The following is a 15,152-nucleotide window of genomic DNA, read 5'->3' as shown; positions in this document are numbered from 1 at the left end:
GCTCGGTAGAGTCCTGCTCCTCTTGGGATGGGGCTGGGGTAGGCCTGACTGCACCCCCCCTTTCTGGTAGTCATAGGCAGGATTGAGTGATGGCTGGGGATGGGGCCCAGAAGCTCCCTCCCCAGCCCTGAACTGACCCCTTCTTCCTTCCTCCCTATGCTTGACTGGGCCTGACCCTCCTCTCCCAGGGCCCAGGTCTGTGTGATATCTGTATATATTGCATTTTGTTGATTTTAATAGAAAACAAAGCGTTATTTTCTCTTTCTTTCCCTCCTTTTTTTCCCCTCCTTTGATAAGGATTCCCCCCGCCCTTTATAAGTTTTTGTTTCCATATGGGAGGAGGGGAGGAGCCTCTGGGTCACCTAGAAAGAGGGGCTACCCCAGAACGACACCCCGCCTCTCCTGCTTTCAGCTCCGGATCGATGGGAGCAGAGGTAGGAGTCTGAGTTGAAGTGGGGCATTTGGAGCAGGGACCCCAGAGTTCCCAGATTTTCTCAGCTACTCTCCCCTCACTGAAGTTGCCCCTCCTAGGTGGGACTTTTCACTTTTTTGTTGTCAGGTTGTATGGGGGGAGGGGTGCGGTGCTGCTGGGAATGAGGCCGGCTCTGGGATTGGGCCAGTCCGGTGGGCAAGACTCTGGCGCAAGGCTGGAACAACTTCCTGTGGCATCTCCTATGGTTTTCCTTGAGTAATGGGCATGAAGGTCCCTGTTGTGCTGTCACTGAGTCAAGTACTTTCTGGGGTGCTTCTGGCACTCCCTATGATGTCACAGGAAGTAGTTCCCTGGAGGTCACTTCCTGTGATGATAGGAGAGACAGGTACTTCCTGTGATGTCTCAATGAGCCTTCCTGGAAGGTTACTTCATGATATCATGGGGGCGTGTACTTCCCTTGGTGTCTCCAGGTTACTTCCTATGATGTCATCGGGGTGAAGCATGCCCTTCCCGTATCAGGCCATGGCCAGTCACTGATCCTCCTTCTCTACCCACACCCCTCTTTGGTGGGTCTTGGCCTGGGGGTCTTCCTAGGAGGAAAATAAAGGGTGGGAGTTGGATCTAATCCAGAGGACTCTAAGGAAGAAGACCCACTATTGTCAGGGTCATCTCCATGCAAACGCACCAAGTCTGAACTCACCTGGCAGGGAGGGGGTGGGAGATGGAGCTGGTGAAAACTGTTAAAGACCCTCATTCCCACCCCTGCCTTTTGTGTGCATGCTTGTGTCTGCGTGGCTTTGTTTCATTAAGTCTGGTGAGCCAAATGTATGGTGGCTTTGTCAGGCCACGGTGGCCCAGGTGTATTCAGTGAGCCATGGTAGGGTCCCTTGAGCCGGAATGCTTTGTGTAGTCTAATGCATTAGATTGACTTGTGGTTTCCAGCAAGCTGGAGTACTTTGGTGGTATCTGATGGACCGGAATGTTTTGGTGCTCTCACCAGGCTCTGAGGATCTAGAATGTTCTAATGGAGTTTGCCAAGCCAGGCAGCCCTGAGAGTTGGTTTGAGAGTGGCTCCCTGGGCACTGCGGCTGTGATCAGCTCTAAGGCCTTGTTGGCAGGCTGAGATGTCGGGGCCTGACAACCCCATGGACTTAGGATAGCTGAGACCCACTTCTAGCCCCATCCCCCTCCCCCCTCCCCCATGGAGACCACCTCCACTTCCTCGAACCCAAGGCAGGGCCTCCCAGTGCCCTGGTTCCATCATCAGCATCTCTGGGGGAGGGGCACCCCATGCCCACCCTCTCCCCCAATTGTCCCCCTCCTAGGTCTTCCAGACCCTTCTCTTCTCCATGGCTTTGGGGGAATCCAGCCTCCTCGTCTGTCTCCCAGCAAAGGAGGGGAGAAAAGCCAGAAACAATTCCCACCCCTAAAGCCTGGGAGACCCCTGCCCCTTGCGAGAGAGCCACCCCCAAATCAAAATGTGAAAATCCCTAGAAAGCAATAGCCTTCAAGGTACCTTGCACTGAATTTCCCACCCCAGCCCTTCCACCTGATGGGAGGCTGTAGCTTGGGCACTAGGGTGACTTTTTCCCTGCCCTCTTCATCTCCAGGGTGGGGCGCAGGCCCCATTTCCCCATCCCTCACCTCCCATCGCTGCTGCCCTCACCCCTAATCTCCAGACTGAACCCAGATGGAGATTTGAGTGCCAAAACAATTCTTGATGTAACTTTGTACATATCTTCTGCAGTTGGGGGCTCTTGGGGTCGGAGGTGGAGGTGGCCCTATGGGCCGCTGCTCCCCTCCACCTCTCAAAAGACCTTACAGTATTTCACAACATCTCCACCCACATGTGGGTATTGCAGTATCTAGCTAGACTATCCCCACCTACAACTCCCCGAGCCGCCATAAGGAGGGGAAGGAGCCAGGGAGAGGTGAAGTAAGGTCTGGGAGTGGGGAGGTGGGATTTGAAAGCACTCATTTGCATATCATTTGCATCCTCAGCTGCCCTCCGGCTTGTCAGATGCTTTCTGTAGACCTATTTCTGGGTCCCAATCAGCGGGGTCCAGTACTCCTCTCACACAGACACGTCTCTGGAGGCTGGGCCTCCTGAAAAGTGTTCCCTTGGGGTATCTGTGTGACAGCCCCCTCCCTATTCACATTTTTCGGGGACCCCCTACCCCGCCAGCCAGGGCTATCTGAAAGGTAGTTTGCTAGCTCAGTGAGCTAGTTTACTCACTATGTTGGTGAGTGGAGAGCCACACACCTTTCCCCATTTTACCTTAGGAAACTCTATGGTCTTCCCCATCCCTTGAAAGTCCCTTCTGCAATCTGACCTCAATCTTTTGTGCTGCAGTTTGTCCAGAGGGGACGCAGATGTGGGGTCAGGGATGGGGATCATTGAAAAATCCATCACCTCTTTTTTCCCCCCCTCTTCCCTGTTAGCCAGTCAGATCTCAGAGACTCTGAGTGGCCTCCCTGCACCCTACTCTTCAGCACCCAGTAGGTGCTTAATAAGTGTTTACTGCATTGAATTGTCTCCTTGTTCTTTCCCATTTGCCCTCCAGCTCCCACCCACCCCCACCCCGCCCCCTACATTTTCCTCTCTCTCTGGCTCCCTTTGACTTTCACTTTCTCTCCCTGTGGCTTCCCTTGTTACCTGTCCTGTCTCTATCTTCGTCTATGTCTGTCTTTTCCCTTTCCTCAACTCTCGGTCCTCTCCCTTCTTCTATTGCCCCATTAATTTTTTAAAAAGTGCCAAACTTCCTTGGAACTGAGCCGCTCTGGGGGGAGGGAACCTCCGACAGAGGGGAGGAAATGGGACCATCTTCCTTTGAAGAGGCCCCTAAGAGGCATTGAAAACGTCTGTGGACACTTAGCTCAATTGCGTCCCCCTTCCTCACCCCTCCCGCCCCCGAGTTTTTCTTAGAATCTTTGTAAGAAAAAAAAAAAGAGAAAAAAACTCTCCTTCAGCTAACCCCTAATCTTTTGGATTCCCCCCAATTTCCACCAGCCGGGGAGAACCCCACTTGCCTCCTTCAGGCAAATCTGTAGAAATTGGGGAGGGGGAGACAAGCTCAGCCCCTCCTCTGCTGTTCTGAGGGACAGTGCCAACTGGATTCGAGAGAAGGACCTCAAAGCACTTCTGAGAAGAAGGGGTTCAATGTGCCAAATTCACCTCCTTCATCCCCTGTCCCAGGGGGCTCTGAGCCAACCTGCCCCAGCCACCTTCTTCCGCCCTGTCCCAGCCATCTCTACTTGGGCAAGGAGGCTTCACTGCAATAATTATTAAGGGATCAGAAGGCAAAGATTGTGCCATCTTTATCTGCCCTAATGCCTGCCCTGGACTTGTAGGTGGGAAGTATGGGTATCCCAAATGGAGTTTGGTTAAGAGTCGACTTAATAGATGGTTGCGGACCTATACTTGGAAGAATACGGTACCACTCTTCTCTGAGTGGTATACCTTCTCCCCTTCTTAACCCGAAAATCACTCAACATCCCCTTGTTCTGTTTCTCCTGCCTATTCCTCCATCCCCCACCCTCTTTATTTTGTTTCTGATTGGTGGCCTACTGTTTGGAAAGTGAGAGGATTCCCCTGCGTTGAGTATTGCTCTGTCAAGACCAGGATTAGACGTTGTGATAGACGGAGAGGTGGAAAAAGTATTGAGTATAAGAGTGGCGATGATGAGGATGGCATTTGGGGCTTCCAGGCTGCTGATTGGGTGCACACCTATCACCACAGCCAGGCAGGCCTTCGCTGTTGGCCACGCACCTGCCCCCCTGCCGTCTGGAACCCCAAGGCCGGCTGTCGCGAAAGCCTGAACTGGATGTCACGATGGGGAGAACGGGATCGCGATGCCCATGTTGGGGCACTGCGGGCCGGGGGCGCTGGTTTTACGGCTCTCGTGGAGTCGCGACACCCAGCCCGGCTATCGCGATCCCTCTCCACTGCAGTCAGCCGCCTGGACGCTGTAGTGGAGGAGGTTTCTTTCCGTGGCTCCGCTGCAGGTGTGTGTATGGTCTCTGTGCCCTCCGCCCGTTGCGTGGGGGATTGCTGGGTGGCAGGGAGGGAGATGGGGAAAGTCTCGTTGGTGGCGATGGGGGTGGTGAAGGCTGCTGCTTTTTAAACCCTTCTCAGCCAGTCCAGGACGCTCTTGTCTCCCAGAGATAATTGGGGGGGACCGCCTAATCCCCCTCCCCTCCCCCCTTCTCCTCTCCTCCCCCACCCCCAAAACCACCAACCTCTCATCTTCTAAGTGACTCCATCACCACCGGCCACCGGGACCTGCGGCTTCATTGCTCCAGCCCGCTCCACTCGACCGTCAGACTCGCTCATCGAACTCTTTCTGATTAACCCTTTCTGTGTTCATCCCACGGAAAACTGTGTGTCCGGCGTGGGGGAGGGGGGAGGCGAGGGGCAATAGCTACCTTTCCTCCATCGCCTCCCACCGCCCATGCCTCCCCACCCGCACCCCATCCCATGCCCCACTCCCATCCCTCACCGCGAGGGTCCTCCCCGGCCTGGGGATAGAGACCCTTTATAAATATCTGTGCTGTTTGGCTTTGTCCCTTTCAAAGGCAGGGTCAGGGGTATGGCCTCCTCCGAGTGGAGAGCTCACTCTGGCCCCACTCCTTTCTGTGCCCCCCCACTCCCCACCCCTTCATTGTAAATAGTCACTTTTGTACTGGTTTGAGCCAGGGGACGTGGGGAGTCATTTTTTTTTTTTTAATTTGTGTTGACATCTCAGGCCACTGGAGGCATGGCCCACATCCCAGTTTGATTTGGGAGAATCCCAAGATGTGTCCCCTCACCTGCCCCCAATGCTGAGGTTTTCAAGATATCAGTATTACTCCTAAAGGGATGGGGTGCACAGATCCCCTGGCAGGGAGGTGGGAGAGGTGTGAAAAGGTGTAGCCTGAAAGGATGACTCAGTTTTTCCCATCCGTGAAATGGGTTCGTCCGCCAAGTTCCCTCAGGAGCCTCAGTGAGATAAAGGTGGAGTCAGAGGAGTTAGAATCTTTTTCCGCTTTCTCTGTTTGGGACAGATAGGGTAGGAGAAGAATGGGGGTGGGGGGTAGGACTGTCTTTGGAGAGCTGATTGCTAAATCCTTATTAGGACCTCAAGCTAGCTTCTCCCAGTCTTGTTCTCTCTCTTGGAAAATGGAGGGAACTGGAGGACCTCTAAGGCTCCTTGGGTACCCCCAGTCCTTAGATTCAAAGCCTGAAGCCCAGGGCTGGCCCCCTGCCTACTGCCCCTCTCCCACATTCCACTTCTTGGCCCCAGACCATCTGCCATGTGGCCATGCCTCCAGTGCCTCCATTCAACCCCCTCTAACTGATTCCTTCCATCCTCTGCGACCAGAGACGCCGCCCACCTCCCCCCCACCACCTCCAGAAGCTCCTGGCTGGGGCCCACTGCCCTCTCCTCTCCCCTCCCCCCATTGCCATGCCTGGGCCATGCCCACCCCCCACCTCCCCACCCCACCCCCCAGTGTCCGTCGTGTGACCTAGTGCACCATGTATTAGCTTCCATGGCCCCCACCCCGGCCCCCACCACACCCCTTCCCCCACCCCTTCTCCCTCGGCGACTTCACCTTTTTTTGCCGCGATAAACGCCATCTCAGCATCTGTGTCTAATGTTGTCTTTTTTGCTTGACATCACACACTCCTTCTTAACCCATCCCCTTCCCTCTCCCTCCACCCCCCACCTCCACCCTCATCCTGAATTCTTTCCCCCTTTCCCCCAGGGCTCTGGGCATCTAGGGGAGGAGGGTGGGGGGACCCCTGAGGATGGGCTGGGGAGGGGGAGGGGCAGATTGTTCTCTCTGGACTGGGTGAGCACCCAGAGCAAGTGTGTCTAAGGGGAGCCAGGGATCCAGGTTGAGCTCCCAGGGCCTCAGTGTCCAATCAGGAGGATTGACAGACACCACCGCCGCCACACACACGCGACACCACAATCCCGTGACACACGTCCCCACACAGCACTGCAAATGCACAACCCCAAGTAGAGTCAGGAGAGCCCAGGCTTAAGGTTTTGGAGTCAGGTGAGTTTAGATCCCAGTGCTGCTAGGTAACCATGGGACTTTGAGCCTCTGAGCCTCCATTTAACATTTTTTTAATGTTATTTCTGTAGTTTATGCTAGGATTCAACATATCATTAGCTTTTAAAAAATTTTTGAGCACCTACTACGAGTAAGGCGCTGTTCTAGGTGCTGGAGAGAAGGCAATTAGCAAAGCAGACTCAAAGGTCTGTGCTTTCATGGAGCAGAGATTCTACTGGAATCTGGAGATTCTTCTTTAGCACAGAACCTGGCACATGGGACTAAAAACAATTCAGAGGTTGCAAACCATTGGCCAGCAGACAGGTCTGCTGCACACATCACCTCGTTTGGCCTGAAGAGCGTTTCGTGTGAATTTGGTGCCAGCATTTAAACCTTGGGAGACTTTGCCTACACATGTGCCCCTTTGGAGAAATCAGACGTGGCCTCTCTGAGTGGCGATTGTCCCCTGGCCATAATGGGCTAGAGTAGAGCAGTCACCCCATTATCCAGGGGAGGCAGCCTCAATCCCTCCCTGACCTGCACTGCTCACTTGTGTCCCATGCCTGGCCCCTGGATGCATTTGTGTTTGCAACCGCTGTGGTAAATGTTTAATGTTAACATCCTTATATCTTGGAGGTGTCAGAGATGCAGCTGGGCAGGCGATGATGTGCCACGCAGGAGGAAGGATGAAGTTTGAGGCGGAGAGACAAAAAGAGACGGCTGTGGGGGGGGAGCGCAGAGGCTGTGGTTCCGGTGTGACCAGGGCACCTCGCTTCCTCTCTCTGGGTCTCAGTCTCCACATCTGGAAAACGCCCGACCAAGCTATACTTACCTTCTGAAATATTCCAGAAGGATTCCGAAAGCAAATCGCTCCGTCAGTTCCTGACACGGGGGACATGCTCAGCACATGGTGGCCACTGGAGCGTCCCCTCCAGCCGAAAAATAACAATAAAAATGATTCTAAAGAAGGACAGAAACCAAGAGAGGGGATGGGAGGAAAAAGGAGATTGAGGCTAGGACAAAGTAAGAGACAGCGATGGGGATGAAGAGAAGGGAAGACATGGAGAGGAGTCCTCAACTGCTTGGGGTGTGTTTTTTCATTCATTCACTCATTCATTCATTCATTCAACAGACATCTGTTGAGCACCTACTACGTTCTCAGGCCTGGGGACATGGCAACGACCGTGACAAGTCACCGCTCTCAGGCATACAGCCTGAGCACCATAACCCCAACTCTTAGCACATAGTAGATGCTCAAAAGTCTCCCATACCTTATGCCACAGGTACCTCTGGTCCTGGCCTGTGACCTTCCGGGATTACCTGATATTCAGAAATATCACCAAGCCAGGCCCATTTTCAGGAAAAGTAAACGAATTTTCCATCAGGAACCTGGGAACTTTGCAGGGTTTGGGGGATCGGAGTCGAGGAGGTGGAGTTAGGTCTCAATTCAGCTGTGTGACTTGGAGAAGCTCTCATGACCTCTCCGGTCCAGGAGATGGAAAGGAAAGGAGATGAAGTCAGGATGCAGGTGAGTAGTGGGGCGCTCCTAACTTCCCCAAGGCTTCAGATCTTCTCGTCTGGTAAGGGAAGGGGAGAAAGGAAGGAAGGGGTGGGGGGCCTCGAGAAGAGAGATGAAGAAAGAAGACGGGGGAGTTGCCTGGAGGAGAGAGATGGCCCTAGAGACAGGGCTGGGGTGGGAGGATGGAGGGAGGAGGGGACCTGAGTGGGGATATGGGGGGGGTCTCAGGGGTGGCTCTGAGAGGCCATGGCGAGGTCATTAAGAGTGAACAGAGAAGGCAGAGGTGGACTGGCAGAGAAGGAAAACAAGCACAAACCGGAAACGGAAATGAGGCAGAAACAGGACAGAGATGGAGATAGGGTTGTCAGATTTAGCAAATAAAAATACGTGTATGTCCAGTGAGATTTAAATTTCAAATTTTAAAAGATTAGTTTTCTTAAGCATAAGTATACCTCATGCCATATTGGGGCCATCCTTCTAGTAAAACATTAGTCGTTGCGGGCTTCCCTGGTGGCGCAGTGGTTGAGAGTCCGCCTGCCGATGCAGGGGACGGGTTCGTGCCCCGGTCCGGGAAGATCCCACATGCCGCGGAGCGGCTGGGCCCGTGAGCCATGGCCACTGAGCCTGCGCGTCCGGAGCCTGTGCTCCGCAACGGGAGAGGCCACAACAGTGAGAGGCCCAAGTACCGCAAAAAAAAAAAAAAAAAAAAAAAAAAGTCGTTGCTTATCTAAAGTTCAAGTGTCACTGGGCATCCTGTATTTTATCTGGCAACCCTAGAGGGCGAAGAACAAAGAGAGATCTGAGTGGCCACAACGAAGCCAGAGCTAGTCAGAGGAGCCAGGTCATCCAGGTCCACTATCTGGAATCCTAAATCCGGCATGCTTAGCTCACCGCCTCTCTCTGCCCCGGGGTCTCCCGTCTCTCGGCCTCACTCTCCCCAGCTCTCGTCTCTAAGGCCCCCTCTCTGTGTCACGAAGCCTCCCTCTCTTCAAACCCTCTCTGATCCCTCCACTCCTTAGTTCCTCAGCCTTCCACTCGCCTCAGGAATCTGCCTCAGACATCAAAAGTGGTTGAGTCACCGTCCTCACCACTTCCCAAGTCATCAAGGGGGCTGGTCTTTGGCGGTAAGGCCTGAGGGACAAGTGACAAGAGAGACGGGGGCTGCATTCGGGGCCACTACTCCTTCCTCGGGCAGCGCTGTTGAAGTTGGGGCTGCGTCTAGGCTTTGGGAAAAGAGATATTCTGTCAGAAGAATGCTCCATCAGTGGGCGGGGCCTTGGAGATTCTAGCAAGTCAGGGACCTCCCTCTCCAGCATCCCTTCCATCCTCCTGCCTCCAACTGCCGTGCCTTCCGGAGAAGTTTAGTCGCTTAAGGGTCCTCTCTACCACCACTCCCACTCCAGCATTCTGGGGATGTCTCTGTGTCACTTTCTGGCCCCCTGTCCTTGCCTCTGCTTACGCTCCTCTCTGCCTCAGTTTACCTTCAGTATTTCTCTGGGTGTCTGTCTCACTCAGCATATCTTCCTCCTTTCCATCGTTTTTTGTTTTGTTTTGTTTTTTAATCTCATCCCATCGTATCCCTGCAAGGCCTGTCTCTCTCCTAGTTTCTGCTGGAGGGTGAGGTCTCTCTCTGTGTGCCTCTCTGACTTTCCCTGTTTCTGCCCGCGTCTGAATCTCTTTCCCCCTGTCTCTGTACCCATTAGTATTGCTCAGCAGTAGCAAAAAGAATCCACTTTGGGGACTTCCCTGGCGGTCCAGTGGTTAGGACTCTGTGCTTCCACTACAGGAGGCACGGGTTCTATTGCTGGTCGGGGAGCCAAGATCCCGCGAGCTGCACAACGCGGCCAACAAAAACAACAACAACAAAAAGAATCCACTCGGGCCAGTGTAAGCAGAATGGGACTTTTTAAGGGACCCTGAGCCTGGTAGAAGAAACAGCTTCCAGGGCACTTCCAAATCCAGAAAGGGCCACGCAGGAGCTACTGCTCCCCTCCGCGATCAGGAAGGCGCCACTGGCCCCACAACCGTACCAGCTCGCTGAGATCTGCGCTGGCAGGGCCTCGGCCTCGCAGCTGCCTCTCTCCCCATTTACTTTGGTTGGAAATTCAAGCTTCCCGCGGAGGCATCTGATTGGTGGAACCTAAACCTCCGTCCAGAACCCCCACCACATGGCATTCTGGGAAATGTAGTTTTTAGCTTGCCAGCCTCTTCAGTCCCAGGAAAGTGCGGTAGGAGAGTGGAATAGAGAGACACTAAGTGGAAAAGATGTTGAGGGGGGCCCATTGACTCCCCATTATTGCACGCAGTCTTTCTGTTTGTCTCTGTTTGTTGTTGTTGCTGTTTTTGCCTCTTTTTCACCGTCTGGTTTTATTTCAGCCCTTTCTCTGTCTCTTTCTTTTTTTTTTTTGCGGTACGCGGGCCTCTCACTGTTTGTGGCCTCGCCCGTTGCGGAGCACAGGCTCCGGATGCGCAGGCTCAGCGACCATGGCTCACGGGCCCAGCCGCTCCGCGGCATGTGGGATCTTCCCGGACCGGGGCACGAACCCGCGTCCCCTGCATTGGCAGGCAGACTCTCAACCACTGCGCCACCAGGGAAGCCCCTCTCTGTCTCTTTCTTCATCGCTGGTTTCCCTGCCTCACCCTCACCTCCTTCCCCAGTTCCAGCTCCAGTATTTAAGGGAGTCTCTCTCTTGACCCACATTCCATTGTAAGCTGAAATGGAGGCCCAGAGCTATAGGGAGGGAAGATATGGGTGCCCCTCGGTTCAGGGGTTCAGCGGACAAGTCCGGAAGACGACCCAAGCTATGGAATTTCTCAACTGCTCTCCCTGCAGGTGGGAACATCCAGCCCCCACAGGTGGCAGTGTGAACTGAAAAAGTTTGGTGAGTTCCCAGCCAGAGCTAGAGTGGCCACAGGGTTTTGGGAACAGAGCCCAGCCCTCATTCGGCCAGATGTAACTGACAACTCAACCTGCTCTCCCGGAAACTGTGGCGACCTCCACCCTCTCCCCTCTTCACTGTTCTTCTTACCCAATGATCTTAGAACTGCGGGGAAATGGAGCTGCATCCTTCTCAGGAGGTACACAGTCACTTCAAAAACATTTATTAAGCACCTACTATGTTCCAGGCATTGTTCTAGACATTGGGCAACAAAAGACACAACAAATTTCTCTATCCTGAGGGGCTTACACCCTACTGGGGGAAATTGACAATAAGCAGGATAAATAAATTATACAGTACACTAGATGATAATACATGTCATGAAGAAAAATGAGACAGAGACAGGAAATAGAAAGTGCTGGAATGGAGGGACACTGTAATTTTCAATACGGTGAATGTAAAGGCTTTATGGAAAACGTGACATGTGAGTAAAGACCTGAAGGAGAGGTGGGAGTGGGCATGTAGATATCTGGGGAAAGAGCATTCCAGGCAGAGGGAACGGCAAGTGCAAAGGCCCTGGGGTGGGATGTATCAATACCTGGAATACGTGTGGGATAGCACGGAGGCAAGAGTGGCTGGGACAGAGTGAGCAAGTTGGGGGGGGGAGGAAATGACGTCAGAGGGGAGACAAAGGGGGCCATATTATTTAAGGTCTTGGGGGCCACTGTGAGATTTTGACTCCTAGTGAGAAGGAAGCCACAGGAAGGTTCTGACCAGAGGGATGTGAGCTGACTCAGGTTTTAACAGGATCCCTCTGGCCATCATGTGAGAAACAGTCTGTAGGGGATGGGGCTAGGAGAGTGAAATAAACAGGAGGAGCCCAGTGAGAAGGTGACGGCAGTAGTCCAAGTAGAAGATGATGGTGGCTGGACCAGATAGTGGCTCTGGAGATGGAGAGGAATAGTTGGATACTGACAGAATTTGAAAGTAGCACTGACAACATTTGCTGGTAGCCTGGATGTGAGAAGTGAGAGAAAAAGAAGTCAGGGATGACTCTAAGTCACATAAAGCTCTTAGGACTGGAGTTTGGTTCCAGTTAGGATTAGAAATTAAGAATCAGGCTAAGATTAAGGATCAGTAGCAATCATTATGGGTGGAGTTTGGTTTGAGGTTGAAAACAGGGTTAAGATTCTGGCAAAGATGACAACCAGCCCTGGTGTATGGGTTATGACCATAGTTGGGGTTAGGATTAAGTATGTAGGATAAGGGTAAAGATGAAGTATAGAGTTAAGACACTGGTTATAGCAAGAATCACAGTCAAAGCTAGGATTATGGCTAAGATTAGGGCTTGGTTTGGATCTAGGACTGAACTGGGGTTAAAGAGAAACTCAGAGACAGAGAGAAGTGATCAGAGAGCAGAGAGAATGGGGGGGGAGAACTCAGAGAGACTAGGGGACAGAGACCTAGAGAGAGTAGGGACAAAGATCCAGGGAGAGGGAGGACAGAAACAAAGAGGGGGAAATGGAGATCTAGAGAGATGGGAGACAGAGACCAAGACGGAAGCCTAGAGACTAGAGAGGAGTGGACAGAGAACCAGAGAGAAAGGGACAGAGACCTTGAGAGGGAGTGAGTAGAGAACCAGAGACAGCAGGAGACTGAGATCCAGAGAAAGAAGAGAACAAAGATGGCGGAGGGGGGGCAGAGAATCAGAGGGAGGGGGAGATGGGGGAGAAAATTGATACCCAGAAGGGTAGAGGATAGAGACCCAGAGAGAAAGAACCAAAAACAGAGAAATTCAGGGAGGAGTGGCGAGAGGTGGAGCCCAGAAGTCCTCTCCTCACCCTCACCTAAGCCAGCTTCTCCTCCCTTTTTACTTACTGAGGTGTGACCCTCCCCCCCAACACACACACACACACACACACACACACACACACACACTGGGTGGTTCTGAGTAATATCTATATGTAGTTCATTTGTTGATTTTAATAGATGAATTGTCATTTTCTCTTTCTTTTCCTTTTTTTCTTTTTAAGTTTTGTATCTTAGAGGCAAGGAAAGGGAGCCTTTCCAATCCTGACCACTCCTTTTTAAAAACAAACAAAAAAACCTTAACCCTTTCCTCTCTTGCTATGGATCTCAGAGATTGGGTAGAATTTTGAGGATGAATGTAGCAGACAAGTGTCCTTTGGTGAGGGGTATCTGCACATCCCCAGATGCCTGCAGCTCTTTTCTCCCCACCGGAAGGTTGATCCCCAAGATGTTTTTGAAAGATCACTTACGGACAAGGAGGTGTGGGTGGGCAGATGCCTGTGAGTCTCATGACCTTCAAGGCCTCTGCCTACACCCCTCCAAGGCCCCGAGATTCATGTGGCTCTAGGAAAGGATGTACCTCGCCCACTCCCCACGGCAGCGCCTTTCCAGGGGCAAATAAAGTCTCCAGGACCCACACTCATCCAAAATAGTGATTACTCAAGGTCTAGGGCATTGAGAGGGCTGCGGAGGGCTTCGGGCACCTAGAACCTAGTGGACAGGGGACGGTGATAGACCGGGCGGGGCGGAGGCATGGTGTTCTGTGGGGCGATTTGGGCTGACCCAGACCTGGAATTGACAGGGAAGCGTGGCTTAAGGACTTTATGTCTGGGATTGGAGGAGCGATTGGGGGCGTGGTCAAATGGCTGTGGGCGTGGTTAGAGAACGCGGGACTTCGGGACGAGGGAGGTAGCTGACTTTTTTTTTTTTTTTTTTTTTTTTTTGCGGTACGCGGGCCTCTCACCGCCGTGGCGTCTCCCGTTGCGGAGCACAGGCTCCGGACGCACAGGCCCAGCGTCCATGGCTCACGGGCCCAGCGGCTCCGCGGCACGTGGGATCCTCCCGGACCGGGGCACGAACCCCGTGTCCCCTGCATCGGCAGGCGGACCCTCAACCACTGCGCCACCAGGGAAGCCCGGTAGCTGACTTCTTTAGCCCTGGGATTGGAGGGTTGGGGAGGGGGCGTGATTCCGGACCAGTGCCCCGTTCGTACTAGGGTCGGAGAGTGGATGCGGAGAATTAATCCTGTAACTAGTCCTGGAGTGGAATATCCAGAAAGTATCAATGTGGCACTTCCGACCGCTCAGGAATACACAGGATGGCAAACATAGTAACATCCAACGGACAGGAAATGAAGCTTAGGGAGTATCACCCAGCACACACTGCGGAATGACACACTGAATCAAATAGGCTGCCCTTGATGAACCACAGGCTGGGCCCTATGCCTGACACCTGACAAGCACCATCTCCTTGAATAATCACGAGGCCATGTGAAGCAGAAATTGTGATTATCTCCATTTTACAGAAAAGGAGGCACAGAGACGCTAAGTAACTTGCCCAAAGTCGCCCAGCTAGTGAGACATGAGGTTGGAGTTGAAGCCATGCAACCTCCTTCCCAAGCCAATGCTTTGATTTACTAAGACTCAGATACTCCCACGGACCCCAGGAGCAGAGTCAAGGTAACAAGCAACGGATGCACACGATGCACGCCCTGACTGCATGATCCTCCCTCGTGCCCATGTTGCCAACTGTGGGACCCCAACCAAGCCACCCTCGCCCCAAGCCTGGGGTCCTCACCTAACCCAACAGTGACAGCCTCTGCTTTGCCCAGCTTTCCTGGCAGAGCTGGAGTCAAATAACCGACCAGAATTTTTGACTGGGCTTGAGACCCCTGGGAAGACCCTGTTTGGATTTTAGGGCATCCTTGACCCCTGAGATTGAGTTAACTTGGAGGGAGTTCTGGCCCAATGGCTAAAACCAGAGACTCCAGGTTTGTCACCCTTCCTTTGTCACTGACTACCTATGTGATCATGGGAAAGGCAGTTATCCTCTCTGGTTCTCATTTTCCCATCTGGATAATGAGGATCACCAAGCACCTTCCTAAGACCTTTCTCCCTGGGTTGCTGTGAACACTGAGTTACCTGCTTATAAAGCATTCAGAACAAAGTGTGGCACACACTAAATGCTCTGTAGGTGCTAGTTATTATAACTAGCTGTGAGTCTCCGTTTACCTGTGTGAGGGGGACGGCGTAGACCAAACCACACAGTCTGCACCTGAGTGTTCTGTGAACCCCCTGAAATCGCACACAAAATTGCACGTGTTTCCATACAGCTTTTCTCAGATTCCCCAATGGTGAGAGAAGCACAGAGAAAGACAGAGACAAAGACACGCCCCTTTCTAAGCAAGGGTGAAAGGGACCTCGGATCACATCACTCTCTGCTTACAACCCCCATCCCCACCCCAGTGGCTTCC

The 15,152-nt window shown here is 52.9% G+C and overlaps 1 protein-coding gene across 1 annotated transcript in view; it reads left to right on the top strand.

Moving 5' to 3' along the window:
• The window catches only part of NOVA2 (NOVA alternative splicing regulator 2), a gene marked incomplete at both ends in the record, with an annotated part of 77,032 nt that overhangs the window by 25,366 nt on the left and 36,514 nt on the right, over positions 1 to 15,152 (top strand). The window lies entirely within an intron of this gene.

Source organism: Hyperoodon ampullatus (genome assembly GCF_949752795.1).
Source record: "Hyperoodon ampullatus genome assembly, chromosome: 18".
Taxonomy (NCBI): Eukaryota; Metazoa; Chordata; class Mammalia; order Artiodactyla; family Ziphiidae; genus Hyperoodon; species Hyperoodon ampullatus.
This window is presented reverse-complemented; position numbering and strand designations above follow the sequence as displayed.